We start from the raw sequence: 23,563 nt of genomic DNA on the forward strand, positions 1-23,563 counted from the left end.
GGAAATGAAACCTGTTGAAGGTAAAGGTGAAAGACTCCCAGCAAATGTTTATTTACCAGAGTTATGGAGATTACTGAGAAGAAGTACAGTAGACCAAAGCACTCATAATTCTCCGTTATATTAGGGTGTAAATCAGGCTTTACTTATTAAACACCTGGCAATATATTTTTAAAGAGTTACTGATTGCTTGCTTGATAGTAATATAGTCAGTTTGTTAGTGAGTCAACACATTGTCTTGAAAGGTTTTTAAGGTTTATGTAAATCTGCGCCGTGTAGAAACGCCCCCTCCCCTCTGTCTTTTCTTTTCCTCTCTCTCTCTCTCTCTCTCTCAGTGTGCGTGTTTTCTTGCGGAGCCGACGTTTAAACTTGTATTGAGCTGCCCACTTAGGCAGGCAGACGCAGACGGATCAGCAGGCGCACAAACTGACGCCGCTCAGGTAAGTCTGCGGAGGTCGTACGGTACTGTCAGATATATGTCTGTTAGTTCAGACCAGTAAGCACAGTGGTGAGGCTTAAGGATTTATATACTGCACGACTTGATTTACTTGTCGTTTCTAATGTGACCACTTGTTAACCGAAGCGCCGCTTTCAAACCCCCCAATGACTGCCGATATTTACATGAAGATGAGGGCAAATCCACAACTATAAGATTACGCTAGCATCTAGCAAGTGACTACGGCAATGTAGCATTGCCTATCAATTAAATGCTACTCTGTGATGAGCGCCACAGAAAACTTTTTCAGTTTCCTGTCTGGCCTACATAATCCATCACAAAATTCCCGGTACAGCCTCTAATGGTGATTTTTTTCAGTGCCGTTTTAAAAACCTCTCATCGGACTGTGGCAAAATTTGGGCACGAAGTCCCTTCCGTGAACGCGCATTAGTAAAGCTCGCTCTCGTAGCAGGGGGTGTATTCACGTGCGCTTCTTAGAGGTTGTAAATGACAAAACCCGGGGATTTTTTGCAGATAATTTAATCTCGTTTTTTTATCTGCGCGGGGGAACTCGTTTTCTTCAGACGGAAAATATTTGTGATAAACCTGTCTTACAATGGGGTTTGTTAAATACGTTCAAAGGGTTTATCTAGTGCTGTACAAAACTAAAATGATTTACACGTAAGCCGGTGAACTTTAATATAACTCATACATTTCTTTGGAAAAACACATACACACCGAAACGCTTTTTGTTTGTTCCAATCGCTCGTTTATACAGGATGACATTACTCGATGTAGACATACCAAAAGAATTTTTTTGCAGTCTTCGTTCGGTGTTTCTGATCTATTTGTATTCGGTCCTTAAGGTTTAACAGAGCTTCAACCAGTAGGTGCTTTTAGGAAGTCAATACATTCAAGCACTTAAAAACTAATGTTCAGGGAAAGAGGCGGCATGGTGGCCAGGGCTGGATTAATCATTAAGGAAAATAATCACGTGTTTAGGGCATCAAGATAACGGGGGGCACCCCAGAAATTTACCATTGCCGGATTTACCATGGATCATATGGTGCAAAACTGCAAATTGTGCAGCTAAACGAGGTTCCCCAAAAAAGGGCTCCCACATTAAATGAAAATATATGTACATGGACATATATATACATAAAATAATAATAAAATAGTAATAATAGAGGTTAATGATATATATTAATCTAGGGAATACAACAACATTAGAATCTGGTAACTGCCACATGGACCACCGAGGCTCACATGATTTTTCTGGTCTTGATCAAGTCAGCTGTCCTGTTCAGCTGTCCACTGAGAGTGAGTGCAGCTCATATATATGGTGGCAGAAAAATGTTAAGTGCTTAGGGCCCCCTGGTCTTAGTCCGGCTCTGATGGTGGAGCAATGGGTGCCGCTCCAGCCAAACTGATCCTGCAGTGCCAATCGCTGCCCATTAATTGGAAGCTGTAAATTGGCGCCGTATGTGTAAGTGGACCCTATTTACATTTACATTTATTTACTTTGCAGACGCTTTCTCCCAAAGCGAATTACAAAGGAGGTCAACATAATCGAGTTTCATCAGTTTAGAGACAGTTTTGAACAAGCGTAGCAGGACAGGTTGCAAAAGCTGATCACCAGAAGTGAAGAGTTATAAAGCTAGTGTAAGAAAAAAATATCAGCATGACATTTATCCACAAAGCAAAAAACATTCATTAACAATTTGACAGATATTCACAGAACAGTAGGGTTTTCAAACGCTTCTTAAACATATTGAGGGAGTCAGCAGTTCGGATAGAAGTGGGCAGCTCGTCCACCAACTAGGAGCTTAATATGAAAAGAATCTGGCTTGATATTTGATACCACACAGAGGTGCATCTCTAGATGGTGGCAGACCTAAGTGGGCGATAAGGAGCATAACACCTCAGCGCACCAGTGTCTCCTTATGCATAGCTGCTGACCCATTGACCTCTCTGTGGTCAAGCATTAAGGATGTGGACTTATGTGCTGCAACGGGGTATCAAAGCAGCGACCTGAGGAGAGCAGTAGCATGCGGCCGTCTGGGCTGGTGAAATAGAAGACGGGACGCTGCATTTTGATAATGCATGGGTCCTCCTGCTAGCAGTGATTTGCAGTAATCCAGACATGACAAGACCAAAACATTAACCAGAAGTTGTGCTGCATACTCAGTCAGATGAGGTCCGATTCTGCAGATGTTTTACATCTCGCCACACCAGGACACATGGTAAGATGTGCCCAAGATGTACGAGTCAGACCATCTGAGAACAGTCCAGAACTGTTTACTGGCAAATGCTATAGCCTCTGGTCATCCACAACCCTGAATTGAGTTAAAAAGTTTTCAGAATGTTAAACTATATTGTGTTTAAAGGTATAGTTTACAAATGAGTTTTTGTTTCTTTCTGTGCTAGGTATTAAAAGGTTAACTTTAGCCACAAACTCTAACCCCAATCTAAATTTAGAAAAGGCAGCATGTTTAATGAAAGCTGTATGTTTTATTTTATTTTTATCAATTGTTTACATGTGTGGTTTTAAAGCGTAGTCTTATCCTCCAAAGTACCATCATATCTTGTAAACGTGTGAAGGCTTCATTCGTAAGCCCAATGTTTTCTCAGAGGATGTCACAACAGAAGGACCCATTGGTCTTTTGCAGTGACACCTCTGGTTCCAGTGGCTGCTTGAAGTTGAGGTCCACAATGGCTGCAGTGTCTTCAACATTCTACTTTAATTAGTTAAAGGCACTGTCAGCTCTTTCTTAAACATGTTTCTTGGTTAAAACATCATCCATCCATCCATCCATCCATTATCCAACCCGCTATATCCTAAGTACAGGGTCACGGGGGTCTGCTGGAGCCAATCCCAGCCAACACAGGGCGCAAGGGCAGGAAACAAACCCCGGGCAGGGCGCCAGCCCACAGCAGTCCATCCATCTATCTATTCCTATTCATCTTGTTGTTGAGTTGCTGAGTTTTATTAAAAATATCACTTTTTAAGAAATTTTTTGACTTTTTAAAAATATGGCAAAAATCAGATTGCAAACTTGATAGACGGAGCCAAATAAATATGAAGATCATGGATATTGAGGACTTTTATACAAATTCAACCAACTGTACTTCATTGTTTTACTCCTCCCTTGGGCCTTGTGCTTCTGGGATATGTGAAGAATAGAGATGAACATGAATTATGGTTTGACAATTATTTACATATTTGAGTTCACTGAAGATGCACATGCAAACTAGGTCCAGTAATTTCACTGAGGACACATGCGCAGACATCACATATGGAAACTAATCCAAGTGGCTTTCATTGTGAACAAACCTAAAAATAATAATACAAATTAAACCAAAGTGATTGTAAAAGGACAGACATGCACATTAGACTAAACATACTTTAAAGCAGATCCAAAAGCAAATTACACCTGACAGAGAGAGGTTGGGAACATGCGCTGATAGCACATTGCTGCACCCACCACATGCTGAGCAACCTGGATTGGGACCCGAGTGCAGCGGGTGACACCTCAGCACCACACTGAAACAGTGTGAGGTTTTTTATGGTGGCTGGAGTGCCAATCTTGCCACCAACCCCAAAGTTTTCCCTGTAAGTTGGAGGACCTAGCAGGGCTGGATACAGATTAACCTCATACCAGTATGGAGTATTTGCAGGTTAAGAGCCTTGCTTGAGGACCGAATGGAGTAGAGTCAGTTCTGGCATTTACGGGATTCAAACTGGCAACCTTCTGATTGGCAGCGCAGATCCCTAGGCTCAGGGCCACCACTCTGCCCTATACCCAACAGCTTCACAATAATAATAATAATTCATTACATTTATATAGCGCTTTTCTCAGTAATCAAAGCGCTATCCACACAGGGAGGAACCGGGAAGCGAACCCACAATCATCCACACTCTCCTTACTGCAAAGCAGCAGCACTACCACTGCGCCACCTGTGAGGACAATAAAGCTAAATTTTACTGTGGACAGACATGCAAATTAGATGGAATTGACTTAAGTGGACAGATATGCAAATCAGTCCAAACTGGCATGAAAGTAGAGGCCTATGATATACCAAATGGACTTGACTGAGGACAGACTTTACTGTAGAGTAGTGAAGACCAGAAGCCAAACATGAATAAAGTCAGAGAAAAAAAATACAACGGTTGGCTAATGTGTGGATAGCGCTTTGAGTACTGAGAAAAGCGCTATATAAATGTAATGAATTATTATTTTTATTATTATTAATACTGTAGGCCTGTAACTGATCCTGGAATTTTTTATTTTTTTAATGTAGCGATCAAAACCCTTCTTTTCACAATCAAATATGTATTAGTTTACACAAATAAATAAATACAATGCTACATACCATCCCATTTTAACATTTCCTCCCTACATCCTCCAATACCCACCCAGTGGTAAACAGCATTAGGCAATGCAGTCCTAATATATCAGCCCACCTGCTCAAACCCACAAGGGTGGGTTTGAACAGGTCCAGAGAAGAGCCAGGAGGCTGATTCCAGGGCTACAGGGGATGAGTTACGGCAAAGATTAATAGAGCTGAGCCTTTTCAGTTTAAGAAAAAGAAGATCAAGAAGAGACATGGCTAAAGTGTTTAAAATTATGAAGGGGGTTAGTCCAGTGGATCAAAACAGTTACTTTAAAATGAGTTCAACAAGAGCACAGGGACACGGTTGGAAACTTGTTCAGGGTAAGTTTCACACAAGCATTAGGAAGGTTTTCTTTATACAGATAACAATAGACACTTGGAATAAGCTACCAAGTAGAGTGGTAGACAGTAGGACTTTAGAGACTTTCAAAACTTGACTTGATGTTATTTTAGGAGAATTAAGTACATAAGACTGGCAAGTTTTGTTGGGCTGAATGGCCTGTTCTCATCTAAATTGTTCTAGTGCTCTAAAAAGCAGACTGCACTGCCCAAAGAGACTCAGGTCTTCTGATGTATGCAGCAAGCTGCTGCAAATGTTCTGTCAGTCCAGAGTGTGGTGTTTGTTCACTGTGGTATCCTGGGAAAGCAACTTGAGCTCAAAAGATGCACAATACCTGAACTAACTTATCAGGAAAGTCTGCTCCATGACAGGGTAAACACTGGACACACAGGAAACTTGTGGAAAAGAAGATGGTGGCAAAATTGGATACCATCATGAAAAATCCCCTCCATCCCCTTCAGGAGGCGCTCGCTTGGAGCACTTTTAGCATTGTTCTAATTAAGAACAGAGAATTGTGAAGCAGGAGGGCAGAAGTATGGAAATAAAAATATAACTATTGCTTTGAATGTTATTGATAATCGCCTAACAGGTTTTAAAAATCAAGGAATTTGATGGATTTTACTTTTAATTGCTAGGGAAACCCTTCATAGGTCTCCTTTGACTTACCATACATTACAGCTGCGGAACATGCCGCCTTCCTACCTACCTGACTCATTTAGAAAACAGACATTTGACATATGAACAAGATATTTAGATACTGGAAATCTGACATATAAGATGAGACATTTGCCATACAAGTTTTATACTTCCTATTTTTCTCAAAAGAAAAACATACACATTTGAAAAAACAGAGTGCTTTTTATATTTAGCATCCTCTAAATCAGGGGTGATACTGTTATATTCTGGAGGTCAGCAGTGGCTGCTGGTTTCCATTCCAGTCACTTTCTTAACTGGTAATCAATTAGATAGATAGATAGATAGATAGATAGATAGATAGATAGATAGATAGATAGATAGATAGATAGATAGATAGATAGATAGATAGATAGATAGATAGATAGATAGATAGATACTTTATTAATCCCAATGGGAAATTCACATTCTTCAGCAGCAGCATACTGATACAATAAATAATATTAAATTAAAGAATGATAATAATACAGGTGAAAAAAAACAGACAATAACTATGTATAATGTTAAATATTAACGTTTACCCCCCCCTGGTGGAATTAAAGAGTCGCATAGTTTGGGGGAGGAACGATCTCCTCAATCTGTCTGTGGAGCAGGACAGTGACAGCAGTCTGTCGCTGAAGCTGCTCTTCTGTCTGGAGATGACATTATTTAGTGGATGCAGTGGATTCTCCATAATTGATAGGAGCCTGCTGAGCGCCCTTCGCTCTGCCACAGATGTTAAACTGTCCAGCTCCATGCCAACAATAGAGCCTGCCTTCCTCACCAGTTTGTCCAGGCGTGAGGCGTCTTTCCTCTTAATGCTGCCTCCCCAGCACACCACTGCGTAGAAGAGGGCGCTCGCCACAACTGTTTGATAGAACATCTGCAGCATCTTATTGCAGATGTTGAAGGAAGCCAGCCTTCTAAGGAAGTATAACCGGCTTTGTCCTTTCTTGCACAGCGCATCAGTATTGGCAGTCCAGTCTAATTTATCATCCAGCTGCACTCCCAGATATTTATAGGTCTGCACCATCTGCACACAGTCACCTTTGATGATCACTGGGTCTATGAGGGGTCTGGGCCTCCTAAAATCCACCACCAGCTCCTTGGTTTTGCTGGTGTTCAGGTGTAGGTGGTTTGAGTCGGACCATTTAACAAAGTCATTGATTAGGTCCCTATACTCCTCCTCCAGCCCATTCCTGATACAGCCCACGATAGCAGTGTCATCAGCGAACTTTTGCACATGGCAGGACTCCGAGTTGTATTGGAAGTCCGATGTATATAGGCTGAACAGGACCGGAGAAAGTACAGTCCCTTGTGGCGCTCCTGTGTTGCTGACCACAATGTCAGACATGCAGTTCCCAAGACGCACATACTGAGGTCTGTCTTTAAGATAGTCCACGATCCATGCCACTAGGTATGAATCTAATCCCATCTCTGTCAGCTTGTCCCTAAGGAGCAGAGGTTGGATTGTGTTGAAGGCGCTAGAGAAGTCTAGAAACATAATTCTTACAGCACCACTGCCTCTGTCCAAGTGAGAGAGGGATCGGTGTAGCATATAGATGATGGCATCTTCCGCTCCCACCTTCTCCTGATATGCAAACTGCAGAGGGTCAAGGGCGTGTTGAACCTGTGGCCTAAGGTGGTGAAGCAGCAGCCTCTCCATGGTCTTCATCACATGTGATGTCAGAGCAACAGGCCGAAAGTCATTCAGCTCACTAGGACGTGATACCTTTGGGACTGGGGTGATACAAGATGTTTTCCAAAGCCTCGGGATTCTCCCCTGTTCCAGGCTCAGGTTGAAGATGCGCTGTAGAGGACCCCCCAGCTCTGATGCACAGACCTTCAGCAGTCGTGGTTACTGAAAATAAAAATAAATGAAAATAAATCATTTGCATTAATTTTAATCAGCAGCAGTAATTGGCTACTAAACAAGAAATTGGGTGTGATGAAAACCTGCAGCCATTGAGGCCCCCCAGAATACGAGTCTGTAAAAATATGTAAAAAAAAAAATAACAGCACAAAAATAAGTGTGCCATTTTACGAGAGTTTTTATATTTGGCACTCTCTAAATTTAGGAAAAAAGGAGAATGTAAAATAGAGTGCGCAATTTTACAAATGGTGCCCCATATATTTCAAGAGAGTCAATATCAAAATGTCAGGTTTTATTTCTGGTAAAGCAATACTGTATGTAAAATGTACTGTATATAAGGTATCATAGTATAAATCAAAGCTGTTAAAATAAAAGTCATTTTATTAATAAAATATGCTTGCTGGACGTACAGTAGCTGCCTTTGATCTTGACTGCTTTTGAATTTGCTGCCCTCCGTGTCCTGCACGCTAACAGCCTTGGGTGACAAACCAAAGAATAAAATGCAGAAACTTTGCCTTTTCTCCTTGTTGGCCTACATATCCCTAAAATTGTGTTACTTTCTCATCATTGTTCTTGTGTATTTCAGTGTTTTTGTTTTCTTCCTCAAGAAAAGTTTATCTAGAAACTACTAACATGTCATATACAAGGTGCATAGGGTTGGCAGTAAGCTTAGGGTAATTCAGGGTAAGCAGTGAAGGAAATTGCAATTGCTCAGCTTAGAATAATCAGCTTGGGAGAAACTCTGGAAAGTGGGTAAGCATACTTTTGAATACGACATTAACAAATAAGATGTGTTTTGGAGGACTTGATATTTATAATAAGCAAGACCTCAGTCCTTTTGAATGGTATACATAATGACCTTATTCTGTTAAATGTGTTGCATGGGAATATTCATGTAATATCATATTATTCTCAAACCTGCCTAATTCAGGATCACTGGGGCCAGAGGTGAGCCAGAGCATATATCAGCAGCAGTGGGTGGAAGGCAGAAAACATCTTTGGACAGGGTGCCAGACAATGGCAGGACACACTCAGCCACACATGAAAATGACATTTACACAGAGTCAGTTTACAACTGCCAGTCTGCCTAATCTGCATGTCTTTGGTGAAGGGGAGGAAAACCCAAAATGGACTCAGAGAGAATGTAAAAATTCTACATGGGAAACAACCAGGCGTAGGATTCAAACCCTGGATGTTGGACCCATAATGAACAGCACTAACCACTGTGTCACCATGGCACCTGCATAGGAATAATGTCCCAAACAATGACAATGATGAATTACTTACAAAGTAAGTAAAATAAATACTATGACCTTCCATCAGTCCATCCATTTACTAACTTGCTTTAGTTTAGGCTAATGGGCAGCCAGTGCCTGTCTCTCTGGAGACAACATGCATACATATTGCTACTCAACATTATTACAAAGGAACATTGTTCAGTAATAAAATGCCTGTTTTTCCAGTGGTGGTTCGTAATATTACAGCCAGTCCGGGACTCATCTCAAACAGCACATTGGACTTAGCAAGTTAGAAAAATCAAAGACTGAACATGGCTAATACTTCTCATGCCCTGAACTGCAATATCATTGCACACTGGAACTGCCAGTTGTCAAGATGAAGCTAAATTCAATTGGTTACATCAGGATGTAGCAATAGCTTTTGAGAAGACCCTTTCATTTTACTGTTTAATGTGGAATTAACGTTTGTGGTACAGTGCCACCAACTGGTTTCCATAGTCACTTCTATTTCAGAAAGACTGTGTCATGCATTTAGTGATATTTGTGTACAAGTAAAATCTGTTCCCTGTTTATTATTAGATAGCAAGAGCGACGTTTAGGGGCAGCAAGTGGGGCAACCGCCCCAGGCCCCATGCCTAAGGGGGCCCCGTTTTTAAGGTCCACGTGTCCCGTTCAAGCGCATTTGTTATATTCTCCAGTATCTTTATATATAATACGCTATCGTGGCTGTCCGTTTGTCTGTCCAGGATTTTAAATCATCTGTAGCTCGCAAACCATTTGGCCTATTGACCTGAAATTTGGTACACATATAGTTCAAGTTCAAGTTCAAGCACTTTATTGTCATTGTGTAACACAACGAAATTACTTTTTGTGACAGCCCCGAGGTGCATTTAAAGAAAAGTCAAATAATTCCAAATATGTCATATACAGTGTTAAGTGATCAAGTAACCAGAGCAAATTATTATTATTGCTCAAAGTACAGCAGCATAAATTGTTATTGCACCTGTTAATGAATAGTACATTACATATTCTACAGTATATTGTATTACACTAGTATATTGCACATTACCAATATAGTTTATTGCACATGTTCAATTAAAAATGGTCTCAGACTGAAGAGATTCAGAGTTCAGAAAGTTTAGGGCAGATGGGAAAAGCTATTTTTTAGTCTGTTTGTGCGTACACGGATTGACCTAAAGCGTCTGCTTGATGGGAGGAGCTCAAACAAAGAATTTCCAGGGTGAGAATGTTTTTGGCCCTTCTCACACAGCGAATCTTATACGAGAGTTCGAGTGATGGCAGTTCAGTCCCTATAATAGCCTCTGCTGTTTTTATGCTGCAGGGCTTCTTTAGCAGCCATGGATCAGCTGTTGTACCAGGCCATCATGCAGTTAATGAAGATGCTCTCTATAGTGCATCTATAGAAATTAACCAGCAGCTTCTGGGGGAGGTCAGCTCTCCTTAGCTTCCTGAGAAAATAGAGGCGTTGTTGTGCTTTGCCTATTATAGCCAAGTTGTTGTCAGCCCAGGACAGGTCCTCTGAGATGGTGACTCCTAGAAACTTAAAGCTGGAAACTCTCTCCACAGCATCTGCATTGATTGTTATCGGACTATGATTGATCTTTTTAGTGGTCCTAAAGTCCAGAATAATTTCTTTGGTCTTTTTGGTATTTAAGATCAGGTTGTTGGTGTTGCACCATTCTGTCAGATTCTGAACCTCTTCCCTATATGCAGCTTCACTGTTGTCTGTTACAAGCCCGATGACAGTTGTATCATCCGCAAATTTAATAATAATGTTTGATTGGTGGATGGGTTGACAGTCATGGGTGAAGACTGCATAGAGAAGGGGACTTAGTACACATCCTTGCGGCACACCAGTGCTCAGGGTTAGGGTGGAGGATGTGTGTTTGCCCATCCTGACAGACTGGGGGCGGTTGGTGAGAAAATCCAGTAACCAGTTGCATATGGATGGAGCAAGTTCTAGTGCATAGAGTTTTTGGATCATCTGGTTAGGTATGATGGTATTAAATGCAGAGCTGTAGTTAATGAAGAGCATCCTAACATAGGCGTTGGGCTTTTCCAGGTGTGAGAGGGCAGCATGTAGAGCCACACAGATGGCGTCCTCAGCTGATCTGTTTGACCGATAGGCAAACTGGTGTTGGTCTAGATCAGCTGGGATGGAGGCTTTGATGTGGGTGATTACCAGTCGTTCAAAGCACTTTGCGATGACAGGGGTGAGAGCAACTGGTCGATAGTCATTAAGACAGGTTATCCTCGTTTTTTTGGGAAAAGGTACAATGGTTGTGGATTTCAGGCACAAGGGGACTACAACTGAGGAGAGAGAGAGGTTGAATATGTGTGTAAATACCTCCGTTAATTGGTCAGCGCAGGCCTGGAGCACACGTCCTTGCACATTATCAGGACCAGCTGCCTTCCTTGTATTGATGTTTTCGAGTGCCCGCCGCACATCATGTATGTGTACGACCAAAGGCTGTGAGTCTCCGTTTAGCTCAAAGCCTACTATCCACTTTCAGAGGTGATGATTGACCTCCAAGGTTATTCCTCTTTTTATTTTTAATTTTATTTTATTGTAGAATCAACTCTCAGCAGCAGCTAGAAGGGCGGCCATTCGGTGCATGCATACAGGCGCCATTCTCATTTCTACCACCTTCGCCGTCACTTCCCCTACCTCTTCATATCTTAAATCATTCTTCAGGCAGATTGCAGACTTAAGTGCCAGCTTAAGTGAAAAATTAAGGAAAACGTACTAAGTAATTACAACAGCAACACTGACTTAATCAGTTTTAACGTGAAAAGATGCCAATGAAAGAAGAAGAAGTGGGCCGCTAGGGTGGAGTAAAGAAGAGCTGCTCAGGAAGCAGCAAGCACATCAACCGCTGAGCAAACAAATGCTAAATGTACAGAGAAAGAGGATGAAAACTAGGAATGCTCAAGTCAAGTGTATTCACTGCACGTTATCGTCATCAACGATTTTTCCAATCGAAAGACAAGAACTCCTTTGGTACTGTGTCTCTTTGGAGAATCCTTGGGTACCGCTGGTTTGACTTTGTATCGAACGAGAGGTTCCTCATGGAGCCCCGAATGAGGCACATTATCTGCATTGTGAGGAAGCGTCAGTTACGGCACTATGGCCATGTGGCACAATTCCCCAAGGGTGATCTGGCTTGTAGGGTCCTTATTGTTGAGGACCCGCGTGGCTGGACCAGGCTAAGGGCTGCCCATGTAACACCTGGCTGCGGTAGATAGATGGTTATTTTCAGATGGTGGGGCTGCACCATGAGTCTGCCTGGGGGGTTGCCAACCAGAACCCTGAGCTGTTTCATCGTGTGGTGGGTGCAGCAACGCACTGTACCAGTGCATGCTCCCCAACTTGACTTGACTTGGCTTGAAGGCAAGAAAAGTGGATTTTCGTCTGTGAACCTGGAAACCGGTAAGAGATTTCATGATGATACCTCTATGTTAATTTCACACTTCCTGTCGAAACACAGAATCTCACATTTTATTTGTAGGCCATTAACATGTCTGAATATTAATGCACAAAAACATGTATCGCTAATGATAACCGGATGACATGACATCAACATGAGTTATGACTATGACATCTTGCATATTAAGACTCAGAGTATACTTGCAATTTGGGTACTTTTCTAGAAGAGGCCCTGCTAATTTCCGCATGACACCTCATCTCATTTCGTACTGTTGTGGTATTGTCATGAATTATGAATTGCACTTTTTTAATAGATTATATCATTATATTTCCGCATGTTATCGTGCAAAAATTTAGCTGAATACTGTAATGAGACAATACGGTGTATGTTAACATTATTTTTATTAAATTTGCGCGTAAGTTTATACAGTCCACACATACCAGTAACAGAATTTGACGTAACCGACCACGCATGAGGCTGGTCAGCCCTAGGCCCCCGCACACCCCTATCTAACACCTTCTGTTAGATAGATAGATAGATAGATAGATAGATAGATAGATAGATAGATAGATAGATAGATAGATAGTCCCCAAGGGGGAGTTATTCTTATCGTTATTATTCATTCATTTGTTTGTTCATTCATTTTTTAACCCACTTATTCAATTCAAGTTTGCAGAGAACTGGTACCTATAATGGTAATATTGGGCATAAGGTGAGAACCAGACCAGAACAGAAAGCAATCCTTTGCAAAGCATTTTCACACACACTTCCACACACTTTCACTCCAGGCCAGTTTAGTTTGCAATTAACGTAACAATCTCATCTTTGAAAAACCAGAGTCCATTGAGAAAAAAAACGCCCATAGGGACAAGAGAAGAACGTGCAAACTCAGCATAGAAAGTGGTGTCTGGGCTCAGGACTTGAGCCTAGGCCTTCAGTGTGTTAACCTGAGAATCACTGTGCCGTTTTGTTATTTTCAATACAGGATCTGAAAATCAGAAGTCAGGACCTGTGAAGCAGCTATTATTTTAAGTTTGTGTCCTAAAGGGGAGTATGGTTGTACAGTAGTCAGTGCCATAGCATCACAACTCTGCTTCAAATCCCAGCTAAGTCAGTATCAGTGTGGAGCTTGCACATTCTCCTCATGTGTGTATGTTTTTCACAAGCCAGTCCGGTTCTCTACAACCCTCATCTGATAGACCTGCATATTAAGAATACTTCAAAGTGTCCCCGTGTGAGTGTGGAGCTGTATGTGTGACTGTGCCCTGCAAGAAATTTGCAAGTGCTGGTTCCTGCCTTGTGCCTGATGCTGCTAGGATGGGTTCTAAACTGGATTTCTATGACTAACAGCTGGATCAGAGTTTAAACATGGCAGAAAAAGCAGAATGAGTTGTTTTGGTAAGAAATAAGAGTCATTTGGATAGTTGGAAACAATGAGCCTGAAAGAGTAATTCAAACAAAAACTATACACATTTCAGGCCAAGAAACGGACAGGTAATACAGTATAGTCAAAGGCTTTCAGCAACAGGGTAGCCACCTCACTGAGTTGTTGCATTTGGGCACATGTTGTAAGGCAAAATAAGGTTCACGCACCATTTTTCCTAAAGGAGTCACTCTGGTCAATCAAAGCATAGGCCTCCCCTTAAGTCTATAAACCACAAGGTTAATGTCAGACTTTGTCTTTAACTCTCCAAAGTGTGAAAGATTAGAGGCATAAATGTAACATTTTAAGTTATAAAATTTGTTATGTTATTCATTTATTAAATACTGTACTCAATTGTATTTAATTGCTTATAAATAGTAAAGTGGTGATTTTAGAGAATATAACATCAATGGTAGTGCCACTACAGGTTACTCCAACAGTGCCACATACCTGTCACTTCCATTACAGAAGGTTTATGTCATGCATTTACTGTATGGACATTATTGTGCAAGAAGCTATTTAGACAGTAAAATCTCAATTAATTGTGTTCATAAGAATTACTGTACTTTGAACTCACTTCTTTTTTTGTCCAGCACCTTCTGACTCACCAGTTTTAGAAAAACCCCACATATTATATGCCATTCAATTCATTCTGATGTCTAGTTATACAAGACATCAGCTTTTTGGGGTTCCCCCCTTCTTTTGTCTCTCTAGATCTGAAAAACCCTAATGTTTAGGCCGTTTTTAACCATATTTTATGCAGAAAACTACAGCATTATGGTAAAGAGTAAACCAATAGATGTCTGCATCAAAAAAGATCAGAAGGACATGAAGATGTGCAGGCCACATCAAACAACCCCAGGAGATACCAGGGCTCAGTTACTCCTTTTCACAAAGCTTCACAAAAACAGGGATTGGTAAATATATAGACACATGGGGTGTTGTTTTATGTTGATGATCATAAATATGTGAACATTTTTGATATTTGATTTTTTGCTAGAGGTCCTAGCCCTCTAAAAGCCACTCCTAGAAGATTAAAAAAGAATATTAAGTTCAAACATAAACATTTTGGGTGTTGTTTTAGACTATTTCTAGGCCAGTGATCACAAAAATGATGTTATTTTTAATTTTTGATCCTTTACTAGTGATCTAGCCCTCTATGGACCGCAATTAGACAAGTTTCTATTACATTCAAGAATATTTAGACTTTAAGCATTTAAATTGAATCACACATTTTAATATTTCAAATATCTGATGTAACTATTTTTGTTTATTATGTACTTCTACCTTATGAAGTAAATTATTACATTTTTTATGTACACCCTGAATTTGAGTGGCTTATACGAATTCAGAATTTGTTTGTTTTTTTGTTGATTATGTTTAAAGAAATTCAAGACTTAATTTAACAACAAAGAAAGAAACATTACATACAATTGAGTCAAACTTAACAATCCTAAAATAAACCCCTTGTTGTTGCTCTTCTTCTTCTTCTTATTATTATTATTATTGTTAAAAGTTCCAGATAAAGTAATAAATAGGCTCTGCTCATCCATGGATTCGTCTTTGAACTTCTTAGTGCACGTTTAGGTCATGGAGCCTATCAAGGCAGCTTAGATTGCAAGGCAGGAACCCCCCGCGGACCTTTTCAGAAATACTGGCTTTTAAAACTAAAACACATCAAAGGGATTACTAAGGAAAATGCCTCAAATTGCAAAGAAGAACAAATTACACGTAGATCCTGGCAGCCTGCCATGGCTTATGATAAGCTTCGGACCCTGTAACCCTGGACTGTATTAAGCAGATTTGATAATGGATGGATGGATACTTGACCTTGTCTATCAAGTGAATTGTCCCCCACTGTATCTTCCTGTCAGTACCATATATGCCCACTGATAAATTGTATTTTTCTCTCTTTTTTTATTTATTTACAGCATACAGTATATTATATATGACTTTTGTTCCTTTTGGCTCCTCTTCCTTTCTCTCAGTGATCCTTTCACTATCTCACCTCCTGACTCTAGATTCATTACAGCAGCGTGACAGTGAGACCTTATCTGAGGTTAGTCTCTTGGTCAAACCCTGAAATCACGTAATTCTGCTGTCAGATGCAATCACTTGGATCTTCAAGATGACCGAGTCATAGATAGCCCCCCTTATCCATCGACGATGACTGCAGGCTCCTAGTTCTCTTGAGTACACTGCACATCTCAATTGGCACCAATCTGCTGCAAGCCACTGGCTAGGGTTGATTTTACATGCCCTTCTGTTACACCCTCATGGTCTTATTGTCTAGGTTTGGGTTTTCTGTGCCATCCGCTGTACAATCAGAAGTTAACCAGTAATATCTAATTGTGGAAGTAAAGAACTAATCCAGGGTTGAGTGCAGCAAGCCATTTTGGTGTTCAAAATTGTACACGTGGAGAGATCTGAGTACACAGGTCTGTCAAGGACCTCTGAGATGTGGCAATTAACTTTATAGAGTACAGGAAATGTTCCTTTCTCCAATAGAGCAACAGAAGAAGTTAAACTATCTAATGGCCAATGTCATAATAGAGTAACAACAGTAAAGACAATTCACCTTTTCTCACAGCTACAAATAGCCTACAAAGTCAAATTAAGTTTACAGCATATTTAGGTATATAACCAATCCCATCATTTAATGCACCTTAATACTCTGCAGAAAACATTTATGAAAAAATTAATGTCAAGTTGTATAGAAAATGTTTGCATATTTGTAATGAGATCATATGCCCTCTAGAGTCCAGGAGGAATACAACAAAACAGAGATTACTTCCTGGGCACTGTTCATGCCAGCACAGAGTGGGCCCATGCTTACCATGTAAAAATTCACTGTGTATGACCCAATTACTGCCCCACTCTTTCACCAGTTCCTGTCGGATGTATTTACCATGCAGTGTTCTAATGATCTGCGGTGGGTTGGCACCCTGCCCGGGATTGGTTTCTGCCTTGTGCCCTGTGTTGGCTGGGATTGGCTCCAGCAGACCCCCGTGACCTTGTGTTCGGATTCAGCGGGTTGGAAAATGGATGGATGGATGGATGTTCTAATGATGTCACTTTATGCTTTGCTGTTGACTGCCTTTGCCCCTAGGCCATACTGCCTGTCAGCAAGCAAAACGAGCCATCTAACTGAGCAACAGGTTTTGTTGTAGGCATTGTAACCAGTAGGGGGAACCACTGAGCCCAAACCCCAGAACCAACAATGTCCAGTACAGTCACAGGTTCAAATAATGGATTTTTAGTCCACAGAGCACTTTTTTTAACAATGAAACACAGTCAAAGCCATACAAACAATGAACCTCTCCTTCCACCTCCAGTTGAGTGTTGCCAGCTGTCTCCCGACTCTAACTCCCCGAGGTAAAGCTGCAGGATATTTTTATGCTGGACCCAGAACGGCTTCTGGTGACCCAGCATGACCCGTGGGGAGTATTTCCAGGTTGTTTGAGAACAAGGGTAATCCATCCTCAGCACCAAGGATCTCAACAGGGCCGAACTTCCGGACTCCCGTTCCAATGAAACCCTGCAGGTGTCCAAGCTTGGATGCCTCTAGCGGACCGCTGCCATCTAACCTATGGGGAGATGAAACTGCTCCTGGCTTCTTTTTATCCATCCCTTGGCACCTTCCAGTTCGTCCCGAGGTCTTGCCCATCTGTCCTCTGTGGTACTCACAGCATGCATTGACTACTGGGTAAATGAGTTGGGATGAAGTCACTGCTGCTCTCCAAGACTAAAAAGATATGTTAAACACTACTCTGTAATGAGTAATGTGTTAGACAAATAACACTTAAATGGCACGTTCTTTTAATTTATCTTCTCATCATCGTTATTTAGTCATTTTTCAAGGTTAATAATCAATATGACATTTCTGGACCACTGATAGGCATCACTGAAGTAGCTGATTAACTGATAAGGTGAACTTTAGTCAAGGTGATTCATCACTAGCATTTGAAAGTACTGAACTGACTGGAAAAGATGAGTAAGTGACATTTGTAATCACTTATCAACACTTTAAAATGAGCTTAATCCCAAATTGAGTATTTTGAATTCTGTTTGACAATCACAAGGTTGGAGAAGTTTGAACTTTAGTTAGGTTGAAAACTGCCCTAGTGTTCATTAGCTTCAGTCTCACACTTTTCATGGAGATTATTTAAATAAGGAATGTGAACGCTCACAAATGTAGCACGTGATGTGTGAAAAAAAATGTAGCATCGCCATTGTGCAGCACTATTAAAAAAACAGAAAAACACAAAGTTTAGGTTGGTGTTTGAAGATTCTTTTTTGATTTTCTATAAAAAAGTAGATGTGAAATACAAATTAAAAGAGCAGATAAGATAAAAGATAAGATTTTTTAAGATAACCCGCCAGCATATTTTTAACCAATCAACAAACACAAGCCTCATGTTAAGCTTGCCAATGGCATTACACCAGGCTGGTTCGGGCATGCACTGGCTGCATCGAGCGCTTCCCATGTTCATAACAGCCAATCAGGATACAGATCTGTTGGCGGGGATGTGAAAAGCCTATGGATTGAAGGCAACATGGCGCCGCTGTCAAAAATGTACGAACGACTCTGTCCTTGGAAAATGTATTAGCATATGAATTAAACAGCAACAGACAAAAATATTGTAATACATACATTGATGGTTCGGGTATTCGGGCGGTCGTTTTTCTAAGCCAGGAGATTTCACTGCGCATCCGAGCAGAGTGCAAAAGTAAGACATTTACCCTACTTTTAAAGTGTGCATATTATTATGATTGTGCATTACGTTGTGTTATTCTATTATAGACCGATAAACTAAAAGGTAAAAATGAAATGCTCTTGTTGTCATTTTTAATACGCGCCATTTAATTTATGATAGGCCTATAAGTTGGTAAGACAGGCCAGGGCAAATGGTCTTGTAAAATAAATAAAAAATCCGATAAAGCGTTAATATTTATGTATATATAGGTTATGATGGTGTGTACGTTTCACTAGTCTTTTTATCCCTGGTATGATGAACTTGTGCCTTAAAATAAGTATAAGGAAAAAAGAACCGGCGCATTTAGTACGTATGTTGCCGGTGACGCTGCACGCATAGAGCTGTCATTTTCTAAGCCAGGAGATCAGGGGTCGCATCCGAGCCGAAGAGCAAAAAGTAAGACATGTACTTTTAAAACTGTGTATATTATTATGATATGATATGTCATAAATGAAATGGTAAAATGGAATTCTAGGTGTCTTTACAAAATTAACATCTGTTGCTGTTTGTTGAGATAAGACGCGTGTACTTGATCCCGGGGCCTTGTTGGAACATTCTAGAGGCAGCCATAGAATAAAATTTCATAAAAATTCATTGGAATATGCCTTTCACCGGCTGTCTATAGGTGATAACGTTGGAACATTCCAGTGGTACCCTGATACATGGTATAAAATGATAAAATTCCATATGGAATATTTTTATTTACGTTTTCACCGTGTGTTTATAAACGATAATGTTTGATTAATGTTAGATGGTTATCGGCCTAATATATATAGCTGACTTGAGCCGAATTACACATTAACATATTTTAATGCATTCCTGGAGCATTATGGCTCGCTTCTTAGATTCGGTTGAATTTGATGCTCAGCTTTCCGATCAACATAGAATTAGTACCGAATCGTCCGGTAAGATTTGTATATAATATATATATATATATATATATATATAATGTATAATTACTGAAAAAAAACACCTTAAATGCTTTACACCTTAAAGGGTTATAAGGATATTTGTATGTACATCCATCCATCCATCCATCCATCCATGTTCCAACCCGCTGAATCCGAACACAGGGTCACGGGGTTCTGCTGGAGCCAATCCCAGCCAACACAGGGCACAAGGCAGGGAACCAATCCCGGGCAGGGTGCCAACCCACCGCAGTGTATGTACAATGTTAATTTTAAAAATACAGCCACCACCTTATTATTATTATTATTATTTATTTTAACAATATTTCATCACGTGAGAAATTGCTTGAATATTCCTCAATAAATAAATGACCAAGTATAATATTTTTGTCTAATTTATTTAACTTGTTTCTCTTTATCTACTTTTATAACTTGAGTGAAAATCTAATGATGTTTTAGGTCATAATTATGCAGAAATATAGAAAATTCTAAAGGGTTCACAAACTTTCAAGCGCAACTGTATTTCTGTATATTTCCCTTTCAACATTTCACTCTTAAAATGGACAGGAGTTTATACACTACCTACAGTATTTCACAGACTGAAACTGTGTTTGCATTCCCTCACCACAAGGAGACGCTCCAGGTAGGAGCCTATATCACTAAGCCAAAGGCCAACTCTGGTTATTATGGCGTATTAACAATCAACAAAATGAACTCCCTACTTTAAAGTAATTTTAGCACTGGCAAAGAGAAGCCATCAAATCTCTTATTGGGGTTACTTCTGGGATTCAGTGGCAAGTCAGACTGTCCGCTAGCGATTGCTGGTATACCAAAGTTGCCCTTAAAGGACCAGGCCTTTTATGCCACTTCAAGACTACCTTCCTTTTAGGACAGCTGCCCCCCTTATTTATTACAAGCTGAATTCCTGAATAATACTGGTTAGACTGAAAGGAATTGAGTTCTCACCCTTCAGCCCTCCATGGCATCTCAGTCTTTACCTGTTTTATGGAACTCTTGGCAGGCCCCTGGTTACTACCATTCTAGTATCAGGACAACAGAGCCAAATCCTGCTTATGCTAACCTCATGTTCTCTAATGTGTCCCTGGAGAAATGGGTAATCTTCCTCCCAGAACACCAAACTCTCTTGCATGTAGAAGTGGTCTCTTTCTTCCAAGTAGAGTTTCATATTCAAATAGTACCTGGTCCAATGCCACCCACTAGCCAAAAATGTGCAGTGTATATACTGTATATTCACTCACACAAGAGTACACGGAGAATAGACTTTGCAGAAGTCTTTGTGACCACATTGGGTAGCAGATAGAGGAAAGGAGACAGTTACCAATACAATCTACTTTTCCGTCACCGGTATGGAAGACCATGCTGATGAACATGTCATATTCACACAACTGTTAACTCCATCCTTTCTGGTTAAATTGAATAAGGGAACAACATAAGCAGAAGGCTGTCATTTTATGGACCACCTTCTGTAAGAAAGGAATGACACACATCATTCAGTACTATTAAAACAAACAACACTAAATTATCTTTTCGAGCCCATGTGACACAGTTACCGTATGGCTTTTTCTTTTCTTTTTTTTTTTTTTTGTCATTGTTACCCCAAATTATGCAGAGAAATGCTTAACAGTTAAACATATAAGCCAAGACACATGCAAATAGGACATGAAAATGTTTTATAATAGAGCAAATCTTTTCCATAAATGTCACAAAATTAAATTTAACAAAACTACTGGTTTATAAGTCTTCCATTAACATACTGTTTGGATCATTGAACTTTTCTCTGATGAAAAAAATAAAAAAAACTCTGACAAAAGTAAGGTCCAGATGAGCTCAAACTAATGTTTCAATAAGAACATTTCTCAAAATTTAGTGTACAGGATAATCACTTAAATTAATGATTCAAAATGAAATTTGCAAATTACCTTAAAAAATGCAAAGATAGGTTAAAAAAACAAGACATTAAACTATAAAAGGGGTCAGGAACATGCTGCTTGAGAACATGGATTATTAAGTGTCTATCACAGACTATTCGCAAAATGCTTTTCTGCTAAGAATTTCTGATATGATTACTGAAGCACCCATTTCTTTATATAAACATTGACTAAGGCTTAAATATATATTCAGTTTTAAAAGTGCAATAAATTAATTTTAGTGAAAATGTTAACAAAAATCATATTTACTTAAAACATCTTTGGTTACACCAGTACTAAATAAAATTGTACATTAAGAATTTTATAGTTGCCAGTTAAATAAAAACTGTACTATTCAGAAGCTCAGTATTATTTAATTACTGGTGAAAGAAGGATAAACTCCTATGAAATTCTGAAATCTCCCTTGAAGCTCTACCAAGAGGTGATGAGAACAGCGAAATCAAATTACAGTATCTATCGGACTTATTGCAAATGATGCCTCAAGACCTAGAGTGCTTTTTAACACCATGAACACTTTCTTTACCCCACCTGTCAGCAGCTTCTCTGTGAGCTTGCCTGAGAACTGCGAGTTATTCCTAAACTTCTTTCCTGTGGGCCAGTGCAGAGCCAGTTTATGTTGTTTCAATCAGTTTCCATCTCCCAGCTAACTGATATAGTCTACCATTTCAAACTTCCGCTGATCCTCTTGATATTTAACCTGCACATCTGTTTAAAGATTATTTTGGAGACATCAGTACACTTGCCTTCGCACATAATTAATCACTGTTTAAAACTGTGGGGAAATGCCGGACAACTTCAAGCATGCAATTGTTCAGTCACTATTGGAGATGCCTACTCTGGATCCCACAGTGTTTTCAAATTACAGGCCTATCACTAAGCTCCCCTTCCTGTTCAAAATTATGGAAAAGGTGGTTAATGTGCAATTACTGTCATATTTGGAGGAAAACAATCTATATGATGTACAGTATTTCAATCTGGTTTTAAAAAACTTCACAGTTCAGTAGTACAAAAACTGATGGAGTGTAAAGATAATATTAAACTTTGGATGGTGCAAAATTTCCTCCAACTGAATGACAATAAAACAGAGGTTATTTATCTTTAGCCCTACTTCTTTCGCTAGTGAAACTGGCACTCATTTAGGCTCACTGAAACTCCACACATGCAGTGCTAGCTGCACTTACAGCAAGTAAAAAATCAAAAAACCTCTAAATCAAGTGGCTAGCTCCGAATTATATATTGGTGTACAACACTGAGTTGTCAATCACATATTTCTACACAGGAGTCATGACTGATCCAGAGAACCACTGCATTAATGAAAGGCACAGATAGTTATTGAATAACTCTACGTGCCCATGCTCAAACAAAATTTGCACACCCCAAACTGTCAGAACCCTAACACAATATATACACTGAAAAACCACACAATGTGCTTTGACATGTACTGCATTACAAATCCAGACACTGGACTGCAGCAATGTTAATGTTTGCTGCTTGAGTAATAAGGTGCAATTACACTACCAAACAATGCAGACTCCATACTTCCTATAGAATAAGACTAATTCTTAATGTATACAAGCATAATTACTTGTGAGAAAAATTATGGGGTTGAACAAAAAGGATACAAAAGAAACCTTAACACTTTTTGAATATATTTTAATCAAAATTTAAAATAGTTTTTATTTAAGAACAGTGCATTTTTTATTTTAAGAGATAGTGTAGAGTTTTATTTAACCACCTTATTAGGAAGTGTGACGACACAGGCTACAGGTATGAAAATAAAAAGAAAAAACGTTTGTTTTAAATACCAAAATCGGGTCTGTATGTGTTTTGGCGTTCACATAACAGGCAATAGCACTGGTGTGATCTGCAGGGCCAGTTGTCCATGTATAGCTTCAGTTGTATAGCGCCCACACTCTGGAATGACCTACCACAAATTAATTAGATCAGCTGACTCCATGAATTCTTTTAAAAACAACTCAAAACTCATGTGTTCAGGAAGGCTTTTAGCTCTACTTGACTTTATTACGCTTCTCTCAGTTCACCTCAATGTCAAGATGCACATGTAACCTGTGTGTGTTTGTGCGAGACCATCACATATGTTGTCTGCTAGGCTTTTTATTTATTTA

General features: G+C 39.8%; 1 protein-coding gene across 2 annotated transcripts in view; it reads left to right on the forward strand.

Annotated features, from left to right (window-relative positions):
* Positions 1-299: 299 nt before the first annotated feature.
* LOC114661248 (interleukin-21 receptor-like) overlaps positions 300-23,563 on the forward strand; it is a 70,461-nt gene continuing 47,197 nt past the window's right edge. The window contains exon 1 of one of the 2 annotated variants that reach the window (XM_028814462.2): positions 300-437. The gene's annotated coding sequence lies outside the window, so the exon portion shown is untranslated. The remainder of the gene's footprint in view (positions 438-23,563) is intronic. The other variant, XM_051933968.1, reaches the window with a different exon arrangement.

The sequence above is a fragment of the Erpetoichthys calabaricus genome, chromosome 11, assembly GCF_900747795.2.
Source record: "Erpetoichthys calabaricus chromosome 11, fErpCal1.3, whole genome shotgun sequence".
In the NCBI taxonomy this organism is placed as follows: domain Eukaryota; kingdom Metazoa; phylum Chordata; class Cladistia; order Polypteriformes; family Polypteridae; genus Erpetoichthys; species Erpetoichthys calabaricus.